This window comes from Pygoscelis adeliae, unplaced genomic scaffold (assembly GCF_000699105.1).
Source record: "Pygoscelis adeliae isolate BGI_AS28 unplaced genomic scaffold, ASM69910v1 Scaffold34, whole genome shotgun sequence".
Lineage (NCBI taxonomy): Eukaryota > Metazoa > Chordata > Aves > Sphenisciformes > Spheniscidae > Pygoscelis > Pygoscelis adeliae.
This window is the reverse complement of record NW_008824658.1, coordinates 85,563-98,318: the sequence shown is the minus strand read 5'-3', so window position 1 is coordinate 98,318 and position 12,756 is coordinate 85,563. Positions and strand designations below refer to the sequence as shown.

At 43.6% G+C, this 12,756-nt stretch overlaps 1 long non-coding RNA gene across 1 annotated transcript in view; it reads left to right on the top strand.

The window, feature by feature from the left end:
• Positions 1-426: 426 nt before the first annotated feature.
• Positions 427-12,756, top strand: part of LOC103915717 — an 85,990-nt gene continuing 73,660 nt past the window's right edge. The window contains exons 1-2 of the long non-coding RNA XR_663547.1: positions 427-493; positions 4,053-4,238. This is a non-coding gene — a long non-coding RNA (uncharacterized LOC103915717). The remainder of the gene's footprint in view (positions 494-4,052; positions 4,239-12,756) is intronic.

Here is a 12,756-nt window from a genome sequence, read left to right as displayed (position 1 = left end):
TAGACTATATATGAACATGTTACGTATTACCTGAGTGTGGTGTACATGTCTGCATGGGTGCATGCGTGTATGGAATTTTGATTTCTTAATGGTCACACTAGCAGTAAAAATAAAAGAAATTTAATATTTAAACAAGGAGATATGGTTTCAATTATTTTTAACTCACCAGACTCTTTAAATATTTAATCTTTTCTATTCCCAACTAATTTCTTCAATTGCAGTTAGGTAGTTGTAATTAATTTTTGATGAGACAAACTAATACTAATTTGAATATCTACTGTACTGTAATATTTGCTTGCAAATACATCATTCAGCTTCTAGATACCTCTTTTTGCCCTATCTAAAGTTGCAAATGCTCACCAGTATTGTCATATCTAGCCACGAGGCCCAAGCTGTACCTGAAGCTGTATGACACCCAAGTACAAGGATGACTGTGCTGGACCCTGACAGTTATCAACAGCTGATGCCTAAAGAGTATGGGAACAGGGCAAAGGTATAGCAAGGCTTCCTGTGAGAGAGTCTCCCAGCCTTCATTGATTTGTGGTCTGGGAACATCTCAAGATAGAAGCGGTGTCTTCAAATTTAATATTTGATCGGATTTGTTACATCTGAAGTGTATAGTTATTTTGTATAATTCATGCTTTCTATCAGTAAAGGACTGAGACTCCTCCAAGGGAAATACTCACTTTTTACTGGAAAAATGTCTTGTCTGCCTTTTCTGATTAATGAGAACATCTATATGCCTGCTTTTGTGACTTGAAGACTGATCTGATACCACTTAACTATGCTAATTTAGGAATGCACCTGAATATTCAATCCAGGGCTCCAGAAACTGAATGTAAAAATCTGAAGTGGTGGGATAATGGAAGTAATTTGTAGTTTGTCGGCAGTTACCTCCACACATCTGATCAAAGAAGCGGGGGGAGGGGCACAAAATTGTAGAACCAAAACTAACGGAACTGGTGGGATTTCTAGTACATGGGGCATTTTTGTAAGTTCAGACTTGGTTTTGTTTCAGATAGGAGCAATGCCAGCTCCTACAGCAGCTGCAGACTGAAATTAATGGTTTTTTTATGAGGGATGCTGCTGTCTGTCTCACTCCACAGCCGTGGGACAGTCCTGGGGCTCTGGGCTTGGGCAGTGGCTCCAGCAGACCACCGTCAGCCCAGGCTTTTCCAGCCCTCGGGGTGGTTGCTCACTAGAGCTGCCCAAAGTCGAGGAGGTCCGAGGAGCATCTCAGGAGCTGTGATGGGCTCTCCAGCTTCCTCGACTGTGAGAGGGAAACCAGTTGCCTGCTAGGACACTCACCACCAAGTCAGTAGTGGCTTACTGAATGTGAAGGGGTTTTTCTGCAAAATCATGCAGGTTTGGGCAACAGGACTGGCATACATTCTTTTTTTTTTTTTTTTTCCTGGAAGTTTCTGGGCCAACACAAATTATAGCTCATGAGGGTTTCCTTGCATTATTTTTTTAGTAGCTTTTTACCTTACTATATTGCTGACTAGGAACGGTCCCTGGCCTGCCTCCCTCCCTCTGTATTTGTGCGATGCACGTCATCAAGCACGTTGCGTTCAGGCTGGAGCATCTGCACCTTGCTGCTCGCGGGAGTCCTGGCCACAGATTTCATTTTGTTATGTTGTACCATCTCTCTTGTATCAGAGAGATGGGAATGGTGCACAGTCGTTGCATTTTGTCATGTCCAAAGTTGATTTCCCCTCCGTGTCCGCACCTCCTGTTACTTCCCATCCTCCTGCATTACTTCATGTTCGTAGTACTCTGCACTTTCAGTCTGGATCAGGCAACCGCTTGGCAGCAACATTTTCCAGCCTGCTGCTGCTGTGCTCTCATTCCCATAACGGTAGTGGTTGGGAGTGAGGGAAGCTGGGTTTTTTTGTCTTCACCAAGAGCTGGAAGTGCATGCTTCTGCCTGTACTGTAATTTATGATCCACCCAGCAGTGCAGGAATTCAGACAGTACAGAAACTCTGTACACATGTGTAGCAGCATATTAAGGCAACATGCCAACTTCTTAGCAAAGAGATTTGCTTCCGATGAGCATTGGCAAGCTGTACTAAATAGGAACTTTCAAAAACACATCTTTTCCAACCTGGGACCAGGCTCCTGCACTCAGCTTGCAATGATGATCTAGTCCTATTATTGTTACTTCTACTTCTCAACTCAGCTGATGCTATAGTTAATGCACAAAAATGTAGCACTGATTTTCTTCGTGACTATTTTGCGTTACAATTTATGAGCAAAAATGAAAAAGTAATTGTAACTGTGGTGTCCGGAGATAGAAATCCCTTAAAAGCAGTAGAATTAGGTCTTGCTGCTACCTGCAGATCAAACTACTGCAGCATCAGCCATTTCTATACCCGTAAGTCATTCAGCAGCCATTTCAGTTGGCGGTCTGATTTTTCATGGTTAGCCTGGGACAGGGACTGTGAAGGTCCACCTTTGTCCTTCATGTCAGAGTTCAAGAGAGGCAGAAGGTCTGTAGATGTGTGCCAAGAAATGGAGGGCTAGGCTCTGCCGTCCAGACTCCTGTTGTGGGTATCTCACAAGCTGTTCCACTTGTAGAGCCTTTAGGTGTGGTATGTAACATAAACCACTTATACAAGGTCCAGTGAAGTAATTAGTGCTAAATGAAGTGAATATATTTGATTGCTCAGATCTGTGTGACCCTGCTTGCTATGTGGACTTTTGGTAAAAATAATAAAAAAAAAAGAAAGCAGTATGATGCTAGCTTTCAATATGGACAGTTTTACACGCTGATTACTGAAATCTTCCTTCTTGCAAGCCCAAAAGCTAACGGGTTTTCCAGATAGCTGTAACCTGTTCATGGGTTCAGGATTTTTTGTGAAGACGTAATGGGATTTTGTGGTATTTCGAGCTGCCACAGGCTTTCTGCTGTGTAGGAGATCTCTAAGGGATAAACGTGTCTGCATATTTGTTTGGGTTTTTTTTTTCTTTTTTCTTTGCTCTTTTTGCATTTCTAGGCGAAGCTAGAGTACATTCATGGCTGCTGTATTGAGTTAATGTTAGACAAAGCGTCTCTAAGCCCGATTTAAGGACACAAACCACCTAATGCATATGTATCTGATCTAGAGAGGTTGTGGATCCTGTTCTTTGCTCAGTCCTCGCCTGCTTTGTGCTGCTCTGCCTGGTCTCGCTTTGCAGGCTGTGCTGTCTGGGTGGGGGAAGAATGGTCCTTTGAGTGTTTTCCCATGTGTCAGGGATAAGGGATGATTCGTGCAATGACAGCAATGAACGTTTGAACTTCTCTGTGCTTATCTAAGGTTTTTGGTTGCTGGCAGCGTTGCTGCCAGGCGGTTGTCTCCATTACTCTCTTCTGACCTGGGTGTCCGCAATGGGGCTCCCACGTCCATGTTCAGTGCCAGGGTCTGACCTCTCGGAAACACCGAGCACAGCTAGCAGTGATAGTGAGCTAGAAAACATGGCGATGCCGAGCCCCCACACTCCCAGAAAAGCTCAGGCCATTTACCTCTCTCTGACAGTCGCTTTGGAGACTGAACTTCGGGAACCCATTGCTGCATGTTGGGCTGACAGTCACCACTTCCCATCAGCTGTAAGGTCCTGACGTGGTTGCCTGTTTAGGAGCTTTGAATTCCTTGACTGAGAGGCATTTTAACAGTGCAAAGTATTAAGACTGAGGTGATGCCTCTGGTTTTAATATGAAAGTCCTGTTATTCTGCAGAAATGCCATAATGAATTAAAATATTCCCTGTGGAGAAGTGTATTACTTTCTTACTACGGTATCAGGCTGGAATAATAAGCAGCTGGGCTGGCATTCATTTTCTGGTGTAGGGACACTATTAAAATACTGTAAAGCAAGAATAGCTTTGCACCACAATTCTTGAATCCAAAGATTGCCCTCTGAAGGTGCCACACATGATGGATTGTCACAGACTCTTTGTCCTGCCTTGACATTTCGTTCCTATCCGATGTTGTCTTATGTTCTGCTCTGAATCTGCCAAACAACTGACCCTAGAATTTAATGCCACACCTTATTCTCTTTCTTTTTCTGAACAGCATATTTTGCAGCTGAGGCTCTGAAATACTGGAGGACACTGCATCTTCCTCAGGGACACGGACAAAGGGGAGCTGGAGCCTCTGGGGAGCTCAGAAAGGAGTTGTGGTTGGTGGTCGCCTGAGGAACTTACCTTCACACCAATGTTGCTCTGAAACGAGTTGTGTCCAACATTCAGGTTTGGTAAGGTATGTCATTTTTCCCCTGCTCTTTTCTTTTTGCTCTTTTCTGAATATCTGCATATGGGGAAAATACAAAATTAGCAGCCTTCGTGTTTATTGCTGTATGCGTGCCATGCTCATACTGTCTCCGTAAATAACCTTTGCTCTCCCTGAATTTGGAGAGCGATTATCAAGAGTGAAGTGTTTTTAAAGTCTTGGACTTGAGGGGGTGCGTGTTCATATCAAGTGCTTTATTGAACAAAATGCTCGTTGATGGTTGTGTTTTGCTGTTGGTGATGTGTACTTGGTGATAGGCATCCGCATTTTGAAAGTCCCACTTGTTGTGTTTCACTAACGTCTGCAGTTCAGAGGGTCAGAGACGAAAAAAATAAATGACGCTGAAGTAGCCCATCTGTAATACAGCCCTGTGCTTTCCTTTGTGCTTTGTATATTCTTGATGTTTGCCAAGGATGGAAATAATACCAATTTCTTGCACAATCGTATGTGCCCCCTTTGTTGTGTAGCACTTAAAATTTTTGCATGTGTGGAGGTTCTCATACCCACACAAACATTGCCTTGGTTACGCTGTAACTGTAGCAAGCCAGTATGCAACATATCTTTTAACAAGAAATTGACGGCCAGGACTTGAGGAATGTATTATGGACAAAGCTTGCACTGTGGAAGCATTTAGGGTAATATAGCCTCTGATAATACAACTGCTTTTATCTAGGCCAAGTTATTTCTGTGGAGGCAAAGTTTGCTGATAAAAAAACCCAAATTTTAAAGTATTGGTTCCCAGATCTCAGTAGAATGGTATCAGATGACACTATAACCTTTTTCATTTAACACATGGGTATTGACTTCTCTTTCATGGCTGAACCAGCAGTACAGTCTTGTTGAGAAAAGTACAGCAGCAATATAACACCCATACTTGGTGTTGGGGGGGGAGGGGGGGGGATGGTCAAGACTTTTAAGAAAGTCTCTAAGAAAACATGAGGCATCCAGGTGAGTGTGCATTCATTCTTCTGCTTTTGATATGGTTGCACCAGTAGTGTTACCTCTGGAAACTGTAGACTCAAACTCTCACGCTTCAGCAGAGCTCTGCTGGTCTGGAGACTGCCTGTCTTCAGTGATTGCAGAAAAGGTTGGTGGGAACAGCTTAAATTAGGTGTTTAACTTTTAAGTGTTGAGGGTCAAGAAAGGTCTGTTCCACCACAACATGTGGTGTTAATTTGTACAGGCATTTCAAGAAAACAATGCTGATGTCAAGGAGGAGAGGTTCCCATCGTTAGAACTGCTGCAGCGCTTGCTGCGTTTGTCTGTCTGCTCCGATGGCACCTGGTTTCTAGAAGAGGAGGTTGTTAAACATTGCTCGTGCTTTTGTCATCATCTTCACTTTTGTTTATTTCCAAGCTGCTGCTCTTGTGATTATAATACCTACAGGGGAAAGCTGTAGGAGAGGTATTTCATAATCAAGAGGGCTTCTTGACTCTTGTGGAGAAATATTTTGCACTATTACGATGTAGAAATCACATCAGTTTATTCCTGCTTCTGTGTGAGATTTGTAGGTGAAATAGTGTAAATCTTCCTTGCAATGAACATGTGTGTTTTGCAGGGTATGCAGGGTGCCCCAGCGTGTGCGAGGATCTGCACCAGAGCGGTTGGTTGCTGGTGTGACCGTGGTGCTGACCCTGCCTTGGGCAGGACGGTGGTGAGACGAGCCCCCCACATCCTTCCCACCCAAGTCGGTCCAACTCTCAGTCTAAGGTTCATGGTCTCAGGCTGCAGCATGAGTAGTACTCCAGTGCAGAGGTTGTGCAGGACTTTGCAGACCTCACAGTTTCAAAGGACAAAGAGCATTTTCCATACAATTGATCTATGTGAAACTTATTTAGGCATTAAACTGTAGGTTGGACTTCGGTTATATTTTTGCATTTTACTTTGTGACCATCAGATCTAAAAACTTGGTCCTTATTTAAGGAAAGTTCATGTTTATGGAAACTTGATCTTTAAGAACATTGCAGATTAAGAAGATTGTGCTATAGTTTAAAGAGTTGGCAACACTGCTGATGTTCACTGAAGTAGCTGAGACCCTTTTTTATCCTTTCTCTTCATCTTGTGGGCTCACACAAACTTACCAGAATAATTGACTACCATCAACTTTATCTGTTCCCCTGACACCCTTGTAAGACAGAAGTGCAACTTACCCCGATTTTACAGATGGTGAATAAGGAACAGTGTTAATTCTAGGTCACTTTTAAGCAGTAAACATCTGTCTCTGATTTGCATGCAATCACAAGTGCAAAAGGTGCACCTGATACCCACATCTGGAGGCATGAAGATAGCCTTGCCTGAGCAGCTGAGTCTGTAGGGCAAAGCACGAGATTTGGATGTGGATTTGGAGTTTGAGGTCACTGCTCCGATCTAAGCCAGTTTCTTCCATGTGTCCTGCTCTCCCAGGTAGAGGAGTTTTTTAATTAAGTGATTACAGTAACACCAAATGACATCAGGACCCACGTTTGCTCCGTATCTCTGCTGGAAATGGCAACATATGTCCAAATAATGTTAGCTAAACTCATTCATCTTTGCAGCAGAACATTGTTTGCTCGTGTGAGACAAGCAGATTCCTTTTTAGCAGCATTTATGCAATTGTGGTGATGGCAATCTTATTGTGTAAGGGATTATTTTAAACAGATCTGTAGATAACATGCAGAGTAATATATTTTTCTTAAATTGCTCATTTTTTAGATTAGTAGAATCCGGTTAGTAAAATGCTCTGTTCTGCTGAAAAAGCACATTTAATAAATATGTAAGAGAAAAATTTTAAGTACCCATTAAACATAGTTAATAAATTTTATCTTGCAAGTGGAATTGGAAAAAACCCTGTTCATTTAATGTGTTTTATGGATCTCGTAGCAATTAATTGTCTTCATTACATGGACATAAATCCTCAGTGTAATTCACCTTTTTCAGATTAATTGCTTTGGAACTTTTCCCTTTGCTTTGTTTAGGCTGTAATATTATTTCTCTTTCTTAAAAGTTGAATCTCAACATCGCGTTTTTGCATCGCATTTTTTTACCATTCCCAAATGTTCTGTAAATCAGTTCAAGTTTACAAAATCTCTTTGCATTACAGAACGGTGCAGAGGTAGTGTTGCAGCTGTGATGGTCTCATGAAGGTGAAGCAGAGAGCTTGCATATTCAAGTCCTTCTTGACCTATAGCAGAGCAGTGGGCAGGTGTCCTTTTCTCACTCCCTATATTATGTGGTCTGATAAAAAGTTATTATTTCTCTTCTAAAATCTGTCTTGCTTCTTATGTGATTTCATTTATGAAATAAAAAACAAACACTGATTTTACGTGCCTCTAGGTTTGGATGCCAAAATAAGACCTTAATGCAACTTTCCAATGGCTTGATGAGGGGTGCAGGTCTACTGGCTGTGGGTAAAAATGTGTCAGTAAAATTGTCCTCCTACATTATTGAAGGACAAGTTCAGTTGGAGCGTCACAGGATGTCTGCTTGAATTCCCAAAGTTAAATTCAAAGCTTTATTTTGAATAAAGTCTTTATTCTTCTTGACTGAATTTTGCACACCAGATAGGAAAACAGGCCAGCATGTAGCATCGCTTTTTACATATGTTTCTTATCAGTGAGCATGCTGAGCTTGTTTATATGAGTAATATTTATGCAAATATTTTCTAGTGTTTCTCTGAACTATTTTGCCAGGGTGAGGAAATAAAATGGCTATTATGTTTGCATGTTTTGTTGCAAGATCAGCAGACTGGCTGTTAACGTATCAATTCCCTTGATGACACCACTTCTGCAACCCTATTCACTCAGCTTCTCCTGACAGGGCTTTTACTGAATCCATCAACCTGACACATATCAAAGCACAATTTCTGATAACAAATATCTTGGTGTAAAATGAATTAAAAAGCTGATATCAGCAGCAGAACTGGGTTGAATTTCTGAAAGAAAATAAGAAACTCCAAAACTAACATGAGATTCTTAAGATATCAATCACAGAACAGTAATATAATAGTCCTTTGCCTGTATTCTTGAAGTACTGAGAAGTCAATGGGTCTGCCCAATGTCATACAAATGGGCTTGTTCCTGGGCTGTCAGCCTGTGGCTCTGCCTTCTGGATTTTGTAGTGTTGCTTCAGAGAGCATGATGAAATCGTTGTTTATTTTCTTCTGGAGACCTTTCTTCTGTGAGGACCACCGACCTCCTTGTAATTACTTTGCACTCTGGTCTTTAAGAAACTTGAAGACTGAGCGCTGGAAAATGCTAACCAAGATCTGAATGGAGTAAAACTTCTTTCTCTCAGAAGACGAAGCAGTTCGGAGCCACTTGTCCTCTGCAGAGGTGCTTGGCAGCCCATGGGCCATGACTTGGGCAGAATGCAAACTGTGGTGGAAAAGGGCGTGTGTTTCTTTGGGCTGCAGGTGTTTTGAAATTACCTGGCTCAAAACCTTCTTCTGAGAACACATTTCCTTATCTGCTTGCAGCCTTCTCCTATCTGTCTTGCTCTCCCCATCCTGCTTTTCTATCCCCTTCATTTTTGCATCTTTTAGATGATAAGCAGCTTCAGGCAGGGCTGCCTTTGCACTGGTACTGTGCTCAGGCTCTTATTTTTGGCTGGCACCCACTATGAAGTATTAGCTAATAATAATCATGCTTTTTGCTTTGTGGCATGTCTGCTCTTTGGATAAGTATCCACTGGCAGTTTGCATGCTAGCAGAGAGGAAGAGGATGGCGGCCAACAGTTGATGTGGAAGAATAATTATGAACTACCGTCCTCCTGCCATGTGGTTAAGGCACTTCTGCTTTCCAAGCTTTACATCCAACCTCGCAGAAAAAAAGGAGGAGAGTACTGCATTTCCTTCCTCGAATAGTGGGAATGTTGCCAGAACAAAGCTTAATGGAGAATGTCACATGTGGGACAGATCATTCAGGATGCTCTAGAGCCTTTACTGCTCTGCCTGCAGCTGTGACACCACCCAGATAGTAATTTTTACCTTTCGTTGGACAAATGGTAGCTTAATGGCGCATCCGAGTTGATAAAGGCCTTTGTGTGTGACGGGAAGTCACCCATGTCCCATATGCAGTCAGGGTGCAACATTTTGTGTTTATAGTGGTGACTTGGTAATGTTCAGGTTCAGATAAACTACATCAGGTTCAGATAAGCTACAGCTTGTTATATTTTCATCCTTCAGGATGACATTTATTTCATAATGATCCACAAAAACTGGCCTGTGATGTAGAGGGGGGAGAGTTTGATAGGCACTGTGTAGCCCTGGGAATGTAATTACCTAAAGGAGCAGTTCTGTCTCTGAATAACCTCTGTCTTAAGGATCACGAAAATAATTGCTGGAAGCCCTGCACTGTGTGTACTTCAGGAGCTGTTCCGGTCTCATAATTGCATGCTGGGTCCTGCTAACTCAGGTTGAGTACTGCAGAACCAGCACAGCACAATTTAAGTACCAAAGATGCCCTTCCTCAGATAGTTCTGTAGGATGCATGAAAGAGCCTGAAAGAGTTAGGATTTTGGAAAGCTCTGACAACTTCTCTAAGTGACTGTCTGGGGCTTAGCTAAAGAAATGAGCATTTGTTGTAACTTTCCTCAATGAAGCCTTTGCTTAGTCTAATGGATATTGAAGTGTGCAATGGAAACAGACTTGCAAAGCCACAAGAGTAACTGGTGTGAAGTGTTACAGAGAGAGTTTGCTGTATTAAGTGTCTCTTTAGACCAGAAAAAACCTTTAGGCCGTTCAAGTTTTCAGTTTTTATCATGAAAAATGCTCACAGCTCCTGACTACTTTGATGGTTAACTGAGGGGTGATGCTCTAAGAAATACCTAGGATTTTGTAAAGGGCCAAATTGCTGCCTGGTGGAAATCACTGACTCAATCATGATGGTGTGCCTTCCAGTTTCCTCTTCTTGAACTCTACCTCCTGATCGACACAAAACTCTTTCTCGTGCTGTCATGCTGAGTTTTTGCAGCCAGGAGCCTGTATTTGGAAGCACAAACCTGTTGTACAAGTTCTTTAGATGTGCTGCAAATAATTAGGAATATGTTTAATGAAGGGAAGCTGAAACAGACTGAAAACATTTGGAAATAAGAGAGAATGTGTGCAGCCAAGCGTTAGCTGTGAATGGAGAGTTCTTGTTGGCATCGTTTAATGGGAGCTTTCCAGCTTGTAGTTTCTAGAGTGAACATATAGAAAACAGCAAAAACTAGACAGGCAGGGTAGCTGGAGTTGAATTGGGAGGAGAAATGGCTGCCTTTCGCCTCTGGGAGAAAAGGGACAGTGAAGTGAGCAGCATTTCTGTTGATGGGCTAACGCTCCCAGCAGTCGCTGCCTCCCCGTTACTGGGAAGGGGCCAGCAGAGACCCTGCTGGCACTGGCACCCTCTAAGCAAAGTAGCGCCTTATTCCTTCACCGCAGCAAACGCCGTCTGTTGTTTTCTCCTGACTAGTGAGTTGATAACAGGGAGATTTTTTTTTAATTATTTTTTATTTTTCTCTACTAGGTGGGGTAAGTAAATCCATTTATATCTCACCAGGCAAGCTTGGTGCCTGTTGACATTAGTGGCCATATGCCTTTTCCCCCACCTCAGGAACTGGCCCATGATCTTTTTGGAGACTCCCGTCTTCTTTTCTTCCCAGTGCTGTTGTGCTTTCCAGTCTTAATGTCGTGTGAGAAGGAACTCTTTAATTTTGCATCAGATGTTGTATAAAGACTTGGACTGGGGGACCAACAAGTTGATGTGCACTCAAGCTGTGTTGTGATGATGCCATAACCTGCACAGATGGAGAAGCTGAGAACCAAAGCATTCAGAGTAAAGACTGTAAAAGGCAGCGTGAGGCTTAGGAGCACGCCATTACCCTGGCAGATCTCATGCCTCTCTCAGGTACTGGAGGCTCTCAACTTCTCTCCTTCTGCCCAGCAATATTCTGGAAGGTCTGCACCAGTATGCTGGGATAGAGAAAATATAAATAAAGTAAAGAGAATTCAGGAAGTTTTTTACAGACCCCTTTGTGTTTTATTTATGAAATTGGGTGGGAGAAGTGCTGAAATTGGTGCTGACTGCCACTGCAGCTGAGGGGACCTTCTCAAGTGTTAGTGAGTTTGTGGCTGAAGTAGGGAGGTTGTAAGTCCTTCTCTGCATAGTTGTGCTGTCCCAGGGGCACCACCAAAACACAGAGGACCACCATGCTGTGCCTGTGCTTACATCCCATTCTTTGATGGCTTCCCTCCTGGGATTTTGACTGCCTCTTGGTCTATGTATTAGTGTGGCCCACTGCCCTCTAACTGATGACCACCACTGCAGAGGAAGCTCACTGGGCTGCTCTCCAGCTGCACAAGTCCCAGTGGCCATGGTGGGACCTACCCTGAATTAACTGGTGGGACAGCCCAAGTGGTGGATGCTCAGTTGCGTAGTCTGCTATACTAGAAACTGGTGCCACCGTTTGGTATGAGTCCGTATGGAGGATTGGCAGCAGGAGCAGGCTGGGCGCACTGGTGTCCTGGTTTCGGCAGGGATAGAGTTAATTTCCTTCCTAGTAGCTGGTACAATGCTGTGTTTTGGATTTAGGATGAGAACAAAGTTGATAACACACCGATGTTTTAGTTCTTGCTAGGTAGTGCTTACACTAGTCAAGGACTTTTTAGTTTCCCATGCTCTACCGACTGAGAAGGCTGAAGACTCATATTGCATGTGCTGGGCACAGCCAGGACAGCTGACCCCAACTGGCCAAAGGGACATTCCACACCATGTGACGTCATGCTCAGTACATAAACTGGGGAAAGCTGGCCGGGGGGGAGGGGGGCCTCCGCTCGGGGACTGGCTGGGCATCGGTCGGTGGGTGGTGAGAAATTGTACTGTGCATCACTTGCTGTGTGTATTATTATTATTATTATTATTATCACTTTATTTCAATTATTAAACTGTTTTTATCTCAACCCACAAGTTTTTCTCACTTGTGCTCTTCCAGTTCTCTCCCCCATCCCACCGGGGGTGGGGAGTGAGCGAGCGGCTGTGTGGTGCTTAGTTGCCAACTGAGGTTAAACCACGACAACTGGGTAGCAGTCGCTGTGCCTTAGGCAAGCACCATGCATTTGCTGGGTTGGAGAGCAAGCGTGCTGCGCACTGGGCTGGCCTTCCTTGAGAAGGGGGACTGATTGTGTGGGTATATAAGGAAGTCCTTAGCCTCCGCATTGGGATTTGTGTTCGTGTGTGACCCCACATGGTCATACCGTACCACCGTCCCCTCTTCCGTGAAGGCCGTGTGCTCCTGTTGGCTGTGGTGGAGCTGACTGGGGAGGGTGGCCAGGGAGATAGGAGGACATTTAGCCATGCATGCACTGCAGTTTGCTCAGTGTAATATGTCTCTCCTCCTTTTGGGATCACTGAAAGTTTCCCCTGCAATGCTCTTAAAAGAAAAGGTGGTAAAACAACAAAACAAGTCTTTCTCATTAGGAAGCTTGTAGGAAACCTCTCCTTGGCTCAGGAGCAAGGGAACGGGGGGGTGGGCAGCC